Below are 9,919 nucleotides of genomic sequence, written 5' to 3' on the forward strand. Positions count from 1 at the left end.
TTTCCTCTCGCCTCTCCTGTGCCCTAGTGCTGGCCACCAGACTCGATCCTGCACCTCTCCCCTCTACCGATCTCCGGTTCTTCTCCGATTGACGACGTCGTCGGCTATCGCCGGAGCTGTAGAGACCCACTATCGCGGAGGTCATGCCCTAGCCCTCTGCTGTGATTTGGCAGCACAACTGCCACCTTCCTTCCGTGCCCTAGCAGCGATTCTTGAAGGTAAGGGTTGAGGATTTGATTCTATGCTCAGTTATGGAAGCGTTGATTTTGATCTAGGGGTGTTGGGTTACAGATTGTTAGTTGTGGCAATTCTTGTGGGGTCGAGGATTGCTGCTAAAGTTCGTACAAATCATCTTTTCCGACAGCAACCTTCTCCAGCAGCGTATCATCAGCTGAGGATTCAAAGGAGGTAAGTTGTTAGTTAAATGTTATGAATCAAGAATTTGAGTTGAATTCTTGGTTGTGGTTCTATGGATATTGATTTGGAATGTTTGAATGGAAAGGTGCAGCGAGTTTACTATGGTTTTGGCTGAGTTTCCAGCAGCATACAGTTTCATCTCTTCAATTGTGGGTCAACAACAATTCATCTGGTTTTAGGTGAGTTTTGAAGTTTTATTCTTGTCTATATTTGGATGTGAGTAGTGTGATGTGGATAGGATGAATGATTGTTGGTTGGATTATCAGATGTGGTGGTTTGGTTAGTTGTAGACGATGATGTTTGGTTGTTGTGGATTTATGATGGAAATCTTATTGATTGATTGATGTAGAAGGTCACATGATCATTTATAAGATTATGAGATTAGTATCATGATTTGTTATGATGGATTGTTAATTAAATTGACATTGTGATAAATAGAAGAGTTTATGAATGATATAATCATTGGATTGATTATAAAATGTGGAGTGTCTTGGAAAGATTAAAGGAATCATGGATGGTTTGATTTGGGTTTTTCCCTAATTAGGTTGAGTTGAGATTTAGCTAATTGTTGCATATGTAATTAGTTAAATTATAATCATGTGATTTGCAGGACGTTGATTCGGGACGAGCACTTCGACATAGAGGTTGATTAGCTCGATCTGCATTGGAGGCGGGTACCTTGACTTATCTTTTTGATATGTCATGTTGATATGTCTAGTAGGTTATAGCCTTTAGTAATAATTATGTTCGTCCTTGTTTTGATACGTCACTACCGGATACCTGTTACCTGCTTGTTTGCTCACCTGATATGCATTTTATGCTAGTACCCACATGATTATATATATATATATATATGCTCAGAGAGGTAGTGACATACCATGCTTGTTATGTTCAGGACCTAGGTTTTTGATTTCCTATCTGACCTGTGTACTTTAGATCTTCGTATTTGACCATCGATATTACGGTACTCATTTTATATATATGGATATGGTTATGCTGATCAGTTTATTGCTATGCTTAGAGTCATGCATCATGATTGCATGCTGCGCGATTGTCGGCTCCACCATGGTTGAGCACATCGCCAGTTACTTGTACTGCACACACCACCACTCATGGATTAGTGGTATATCAAGCAGGTGTGTGGCGGTTCTGCTATTTGGCTCCGTTGGTCAAGTGACTCAGCGTCGTAGCCGGCAGACGGTTCTGCTCTGTTTGGCTCCCCTGGCATTTAGTGTAGCAGCGTGGTAGCCGACAAACGGTGGACTCTGTTTGGTTCCGTTGGTCAGGTGACTCAGCGTGGTAGCCGGCAGAGATACCTCCCCGTCATCGTGTACCGGGAGATAAGAGCATTGAGCTCCCCTATTTATGATTTGGGGTCAGAGGACAGGAGTACTCCGACAGCATCCCGTCCACTCAGTCACTCATTAGGTGTAGTGATGGTAGAGTGCACGGTTGTCACAGCCCTACCCACTCAGTCTCACCATTGTGTGTGAGATGACTGACTGGCGTCAGGGGTGACCAGGACGCATCATTGACATCATACGCATTTAAGTATTTACTGCTTGTGTTTGCTGCACTTATAAGCTGCATTTGGATGGATGCATATGTTTGACATGCATACAGGATTTAGGACACTTCCGGTCTGACGACCTGATTATTCTGATAGGTGGCCCTGGTGAGTACAGTACTCTTTAGCCTTTTCTATTATGCATTACCTTCTTTTGTTCAGGAGACTGTACTCCATAGTTATTACTATTTGTTATAGTTTACTATACATGTCAACTAGGTATCTGCTGAGTTGTTGAACTCACCCCCGTGGACACTATATTTTTCAGGTACCAGGTTGTTTATGGTGTCGCTTGGAGTATCCTGTCTGCTGGTCCCCATGTCACATCAGAAGACATATCGGTTCCACTTATGTTTTGTTTGTTTATGTATCAGTTCGTTTAGCTCTGTACTCTGGTTTTGTTTTTGGAGTGTTGATGTTGTTATGTGGTATTTTGTATTGGTTGTTGGTTGTGTAAGTCTAGCCGGCTAGCAGTTTTTGTGTTTTGGTTTGTATTTGGTTTCTGTCATTTTCCGTTGTGTTGGTTTTGTTACAGCCGAGTGGGCTGATGATATATATAATTGTATGGTTGTGTATATATAATCCAGCCGCATTTGGCTGATGTATACTGTGGATGTAGAAAGTTTCAGATTGTCCGCCGTACAGGGGAGGTGCTGTCGAAATTTCTTCGGACAGGGATTTTCCCGGGGCGTGACACAATACATGATGTGTTATGGCATACATCAAAGATAAATAATTTTCAAAAGAAAATTTCTATGACTACATGATGTATGTATGACATGACATGGTATTTTTATGTTTTTCATAATAAGGTATGAATGTCAAAGCAAATAAATATGATGTCATGACATATAAAAGGCAAACAATCATGGCAAGTTTTAGCATAAATAAAATACCTAGATTACCTATCTAAGTTTCCTAAAACCTTGACTAGCTTAAAATTTAAGTCCTAGATTGCCTTTAAGTCCCTTAAGAACATACCAAAATCCCAACTTGGTAGTTCTTGACACTTGATTTCTTGTGCCAATTAAAATCATCTCAAATTTCCCACATTATGACACATTTTACTCTTTGAAAGAGTAAACCTTTAATTCTTATCATTTTCAAAGGTTAACAATAACCTTGAAAATGCTCCTTGAGTGTCAACTTCATCATGTTTAGGTTAACTACCCTTTCAATTTGAGTTGACACTCTCTAACCCATCTATGGAGTAGAGAAAATGCTCCTAGGAACCCAAAACCTATTGGTGCTCCTTGGATGCTCTAGGTACTCGCTAAGAATAACCTCCCTAGATACCTTCCTAGTAACTTTGTTTGGCTTCTTAGAAGCCTTGGTCACATTTTCTAGGTCAACTCTAGGGATTTCTTCCCTTGTGACCTTCTTTGTGACTTTCTTGGACTTCTTAGAAGTCTTAGTCACATCTATTGCAAAACCACTCTTAGGAATGACCTTCCTAGTATTTTTGACTTGACCATTTGACCTAGACTCGGTTCCATAGCTATATGGAACCCTATGATAAGAAGGTACATCATTCTTAGCCTTAGGTTTGTATCCCAAACCTCTACGACCATAGGATGACCCTTGTTTCTCTAAACCTAGGTTTTGACTCTTGGACCCTTGTGTATCATTTGTGATCTTTTTAAGGGTCCTTTCCATTATGTCAAGTCTTGACCTCAAGACTTGATTTTTCTTCCATAATTCCTCAACCTTAGATTTTTCACTAAAATCTTGATTCTCCTTTTTCTTAGGCAAATACCTAGAGTCCTTAGAGTTCTTGCCTAAATTTTTACCTACCTTCCTAATCCTAGGGGTGGTGGTTTTAGCATGAAGAGCTACATGTTTTTCCTTTATGCTATCATGCTTCATATTATTATGGTAAATAGCATTAAATTGATATAAATTAGAACTAACATGCTTTTTACCATTATTTAAAGGGGTAGGCTCAACAAATGATACCTTGCGTTTTACCTTGCACTACAAGAAAAAAGCTAATCGACAACGCTTTAAAAGCGTTGTCTATGTGACTGAAAAAACGTTGTTAAAAGCACTGTTGTTAAAAGTCTGCTCAAAGACAACGCTTTAAAAGCGTTGTCGTTTGTAGAAAAGACAACGGTTTTGCAACTCTTTAAAAGCGTTGTTGTTTTTTACAAAGACAATGCATAAAAAACATTGTCTTTTTTAAAGACAACGCATAAAAACCGTTGTCTTTTTTAAAGACAACGCATAAAAAGCTTTGTCCTCTTTAGCAAAGACAACAGTTTCACAACACATAAAAAAATATTATCCAAGAGGTTTTAAACTATTATCTTTTAATACCAAAGACAAATAAAAGATAAATGAAAATGAATCTACTTCAATCAACGACATATTATTAAATAAACAACCAAGATAAATATATAAATCATCCATACACTTTATAACAAGCATAATTACTTGCATACAAAGAAATTTTAATTAGGAGACACTAAAAACTACTTCTATCGTCTACATCTTATTGCATGAACTTAAAGGATCTTTATAGATGCTACTTATCCTCTTGACTTGAATGTTCTTTACTCATTGACTTTAACCATATTCTCACTTAAATCCCAAAGCCTTCTTGATAGTTCTTCGTCGAAGTACTTCCCAGTCACACCCATGAGGTTCGGATGCAGTGCCACATGTTGTTGCTCCTGTAATCATCCATACCCGAGCTATTTAGCTAGAGTTTTTGAATACCTCCATTCACCTTCAAAATATCTGAAAAGGCACTACACATGTAAGATTCAATACAAAGTGTAACTTAGTCTTGATGACCCACAAAAATGGAACAACAACAATATCTCTAGTAGATTCTATAAACTCTTAGATTCTGAAGTAGGAATCAAGACAATTTACTTAGCATTAAATCAACAAACAGAACAACATAACTAATAAACCAAAAAAGGAGAACAAATTCATGGCTTAATGTACAATATCTTATATAATCAACATCCACATTTCACTATGTGCTACCATGTTATGGTTGTTCTAGCAGAAATGTTGATGCTACTATTTTAGAATTCCACAACATGTTGTCTAAGATAGAATGGCAAAAGCACACGACCAATATGAGCAATCAATAGAAATATGAACAAATCCATCTAAAAACCAAATATTTTTTTTTACATACCTCTAGGAATGATGGTCGAACTTCTATAAGTTGCACCAAGGTAGAACAAACCTGTGTATCAAAGAAAACAAACATAGATCGGTGAAAGATCAAAAAGCTTAAGGTAAAAATACTTAAACAACACGTAAGTTTGGATTCATTAAAGAACTCTTTTTTCTCACAGATACATATCCAACATCCTTACCAATCACTCAAAGTTATTAGATTTATTTGAGAACTCTCCGCTTTCAAACAAATTTTAACAAAAAAGAAAAGTTATTAGGCCCATGCAATTTTCTAAGAGAATGGAGATAAATGATGACGAACCTCTCTCTTGATATATGCAGTCATGGACTTTTATTTTTCTATATTCTGCATCTTAATCCTCCATATTCTGATCAAGTAGTGCTTCTTCCTCCTCTTCGCTTATCAATGTCTCCTCAAAGAGCATCATGCAAGCAATTTTGAGCATCACTTAGCTATGTTTATATGTGGCTTTCTCGTTGCACTTGAGAAGAGGCTTAAAGTAAAAATTGTATGTTTGGCATGTGTGTTATCAGCAATGCAGAATATATATATTACTGAAAATTTATATCTCACATAAAAGTTACTTGCAATGAAGAAGAAAAATCATATGTAATCAACTTAAACAAGCATATCAAACGTATCCTTTAGAATTTACCTGTGATATGATGTCCTTTAGAAGTGATACACAAGAAGCTAATAAAGTTCCATATTCAAATACCAGAATTCCTAAGTAGAAAATTTGATGGTATAAGACCACATGTAAGTAGGAATTTGTGTTATTAATTTATCATAATATGAAAAGAGAACTTATTCTCAAAGAAGGATATTTTATTTTAACTTTTACATTGCATACTAGGAATACATCCACTAATATGCATGCTAGGAAAGGGCCAAAAAAACAATGGTTAAAAACTCAGTTGGTGGAACAGATTGCCTAAATTCATGAAACCTCATAGAGTGCACAGGTAGCTTCATTTCTTAACTTGCTTTAGAAAGGAACCAAGTAGAAATTTCTAACTGCCTACAAATAGGAAAAACATCTATAGGAAGACAAGCTAGGGGATGCAATATGGGCATTAAGTTCGAATTGTTGAACATACATCAATACTGGATAAGAAGTCAAGAACAAAAAAGGATGTCATTACAATCCAAATAAATTTTCATACAGCATGTTAGAATAATAGAAATAACAAGTTCATTTAGAGAGGAAATGCTACTCATGAGTTAGCTAACAAAAGAGAAAATGTCATATCACAAACAGATATATCAAGAGAAGAATCAAAGAGAATCCCCGCATAATTGTGAAGGCCAAAACAAACTGCATATTGGCATATAAGATATAAAGATAATATCAATAAGACTGTCAAGACAAATCCCTAGATATTTCTGATAACAAAAAGAGCAGAGGACAAGGTGCCTTTGTAGCAAGGTTAATTATTACAGCTGCTACTCTATTTTTTTTTTTTTTGGTTTGGTTCCAACTCTATCATGAAAGCTTGAAACTTGCATATTCTGAACTTAATTAAATGTTTCAACTAGAAAATGAAGGAAAATTCCACCAACTTTTCAATGATCTATGAAAAGGCTATCCCAGCAAGATCACGCCAACTATTTCTAAGTTTGAAAATGCATCTAAACCAGAATTTCAGAACTAACTTTCTTCTGTACATATCACCTAAACAAGAATCTAAGAAAGAAAAGGGCAAGCATACTCTAATGAGCTTACCTTCTTGGCAAGAGAACAAGACTTGTCTGGCGAATTCAAAATCTCGTCCTAGAACAGACCGAGAAATTTAGGGCCAAGCCTAGCCGAATGGGTGTGTCAGTGCTCATTCTGCCAAAGCAACGTCCAGTCATAACCAATTTAAATCAAGAAACCAATTCACTTAACCTATCTAGGAATAACACATGCAGCATCTACACTGATAAAACGATTACAGGTGATTAAAAAACAGCAAAAATAGTTTACAATGTGGGCTGGTCTTCCAGTCAAACGATAAGTTCAGATAAGAACTCTCCTCTTCAAATCCGAAGAGGAGAGGGGCTGCTAGCTAGTGATGAAGCTTTACTCTTCAAATCCAAAATGGAGAGGTGGAAGGAAACTAGTGGTGGCGAAGAAACCTCTACTAATCAGGAGAGGGTGATGTAGAGTTCGGTGGTGGCGTCTCTCCCAATTGGAAGAAGCTGTGGGCTAAAGATGAAGGCACCGTGAGATGGCTTTCAGATCTGGAAGTTCTGTGAGAAGATCTTGCCGTCAACGACGAGGAAGATGGTAGAGGAGATGAGATGGCCTGCGGATTCTTGGATGAAGCTCCTATTGTGTGCGTTAGTGTCGGCTGTAGATGAGATGGAGGCGGAAGAGGGAGCCTGTCCTCTCCCAATCGGGTAGAGGCTAGAGAATGAGGGACGTCGACAGTGATGGAGAAGGCGAGAGATGATCGAAGTTGTGAGAGGGGTTCGGGAGGTTTTCGGAAGATAGGTGGGTGTGAGTGAGTGAAACCTAGGGGTTTTTCAATTCCTTATTTGATCCAACGGTTTGTATCATTCTAGATTTAATTTAGACGAGAACTTAACAATAGATAACACTAAAAAAATGATAATAGACAACGCTTTTTACGAAGCGTTGTCGTTGACCCATAAAAATTACTAATAGACAACGATTTATAGAAAAGTGTTGTCTATTAATAAGAAAATAATGAAATAGACAATGCTTTTCACTAAAAGCGTTGTTAAAAAAAAATAGACAATGTTTTTTAAAAAAAGCGTTGTCGTTTAAGTGTTGTAAAAGCCCAATTTTCTTGTAGTGTTGGAGGCTCCCCCTTGAGTTGTGCTTCCTCTTTGAGCCTTGACTGCTTTCTTCCCCTTGGGACATTGACTCCGATAGTGTCCCCTTTGATTGCAAGAAAAGCACACAATGTGCTCCTTGCTCTTCTTTGTTCCGGGAGCGGTCTCTTTGGGCTTCTCCTTACCCTTTGGTGCCACTTGGCCCTTATTCTTGACCAATTTAGGGCACTTGCTCTTGTAATGTCCTTTTTCCTTACACTCAAAGCAAATAATATGATCTTTATTATTAACAATTGAAATTGGTATATCTTTGCTTGTAGGGATGACTTCTTCTCCTTTTGATCCGGATGTAGAGGCTTCTTCTTGATCCGGTAATGATGATCCACGCTCCCCCTCAAACTTAGAGGTGGAGGCTTCTACCTCTTCATCCTCGGACGTTGAGTATCTCTCAACCTCGGAATCCTCATGCTCATGAAATAAAGAGTAAACTCCTTTGCTTGTATCTTCGTGCTCCATAGAGGATGGATCTTCTTCTTCTTCCTCCGGTGTTGAGCATCTCTCAACCTCGGAATTCTCCTCCTCTTGGTCTTGATCCACCGAGTCGCCCTCTTTGAATTCTTCATTATTTTGTGCAGTGGAGGGGATCTCATGAATCTCGGCCAACTTTCTCCATAATTCTTTTGCATCTTCAAATTCTCCAATTTTGCAAAGAATTGTGCTTGGCAATAAGTTAACCAATAATTTGGTTACCTTGTCATTCGCCTCGCACATTTGAATTTGTTCTTGACTCCATTTGTTTTTCTTGAGGATCTTTCCTTTTGAATTTCTTGGAGCTTCGAAGCCTTCCATGAGAGCAAACCATTGCTCTATCTCCATCATAAGAAAATTCTCAATTCTTGATTTCCAAGAATTGAAGCTTGTAGATACATATGGTGGAGGCACCCTTGTGTCGAATCCAAGTCCATCTTGAAATTCCATGTTGAAGTTGAGCTTGAAGAAATCTTTGACTTGACGAATTTTGCTCCAACTTCTTCACCCTCTAGCTCTTTGCCCCTTCCGGCGATGATTCCGGTGAAGAGCGGCCTCGCTCTGATACCACTTGTTGGGACCGATTATGTAGCTAGAGGGGGTGAATAGCTCGGCGCGATCTCATGCTCGTCGTTGCTTGCTTCTTGCGATGATGTGCAGCGAAAAATACAAGAACACAAATACAGCAACGCTAACTTGAGGATTTACTTGGTATCCACCTCACAAGAGGTGACTAATCCAAGGATCCACACACTCACGCACCCTCCACTATGAAAAACACTCCTTTATGGTAACTACCAAAGGTGGAGAAGCCCTACAAGTTCACACTACAAGAAGAAAGGGAAAGGGAACAAAATACAAGCAGAGTCTTACAATTTCACACAAGAAAAACCCTAACCCTAGATTTCTTCTTCTTGCTGTAGATCCGTCTCTTGACTTGGAAGAGCCTCCAAGAACTTCAAGAACTAGCGGTGAGAACTCTGTGGAGAAGCTCTGTGAAGATCTGTGCTCGTTGGAGAAGAAGGCTGTGAGTTCTACCGAGAGAACAGATCGCCAACAGCTAAATATGACGCCAACGGTCGGATCTCGATCGATTGGATTACTCCCAATCGATCGGGGAGGCTTTGGATCGATCGGTCGATCGATCCAGAGTGCCTCTGTGCTCTCGAAAATTGCCTACATCGATTGGCTGATCGATCCAGGGCTTATCGTGCGAAATCGCACCTCCCAATCGATCGCCCGATCGATTGGGGGCTCTGGATCAATCGGTCGATCGATCCAGAGCTCTTCTGTTCGCATGACACTTCTCCCTAATCGATCCATTGATCGATTGGGAGAAGGCTTGTCACGGGGACTCACCCAATCGATTAGCCGATCGATTGGGTATGTGCCAATCGATCGGCTGATCGATCCAGCTTCTTGTTTTTTTCCCAAAAACAAGTCCAAAGTCCCCTAAACCAACATCT

General features: G+C 38.9%; 1 long non-coding RNA gene across 3 annotated transcripts; it reads right to left on the reverse strand.

Annotated features, from left to right (window-relative positions):
• Nucleotides 1-4,333: 4,333 nt before the first annotated feature.
• On the reverse strand, nucleotides 4,334-7,672 carry LOC121995862. 3 transcript variants are annotated; one of them, XR_006115928.1, is made up of 5 exons: nucleotides 7,111-7,672; nucleotides 6,868-6,975; nucleotides 5,442-5,867; nucleotides 5,136-5,186; nucleotides 4,334-4,734 (listed from the first exon to the last, which is right to left on the reverse strand). It is a non-coding gene; the product is annotated as an uncharacterized LOC121995862 (long non-coding RNA). The 3 variants fall into 3 exon arrangements; XR_006115927.1 differs by having other exon boundaries at nucleotides 4,334-4,723; nucleotides 7,111-7,670; XR_006115929.1 differs by having other exon boundaries at nucleotides 4,334-4,723; nucleotides 5,442-5,550; nucleotides 7,111-7,666.
• Between the last annotated feature and the right edge of the window lie 2,247 nt (nucleotides 7,673-9,919).

The sequence above is a fragment of the Zingiber officinale genome, chromosome 6A (assembly GCF_018446385.1).
Source record: "Zingiber officinale cultivar Zhangliang chromosome 6A, Zo_v1.1, whole genome shotgun sequence".
Lineage (NCBI taxonomy): Eukaryota > Viridiplantae > Streptophyta > Magnoliopsida > Zingiberales > Zingiberaceae > Zingiber > Zingiber officinale.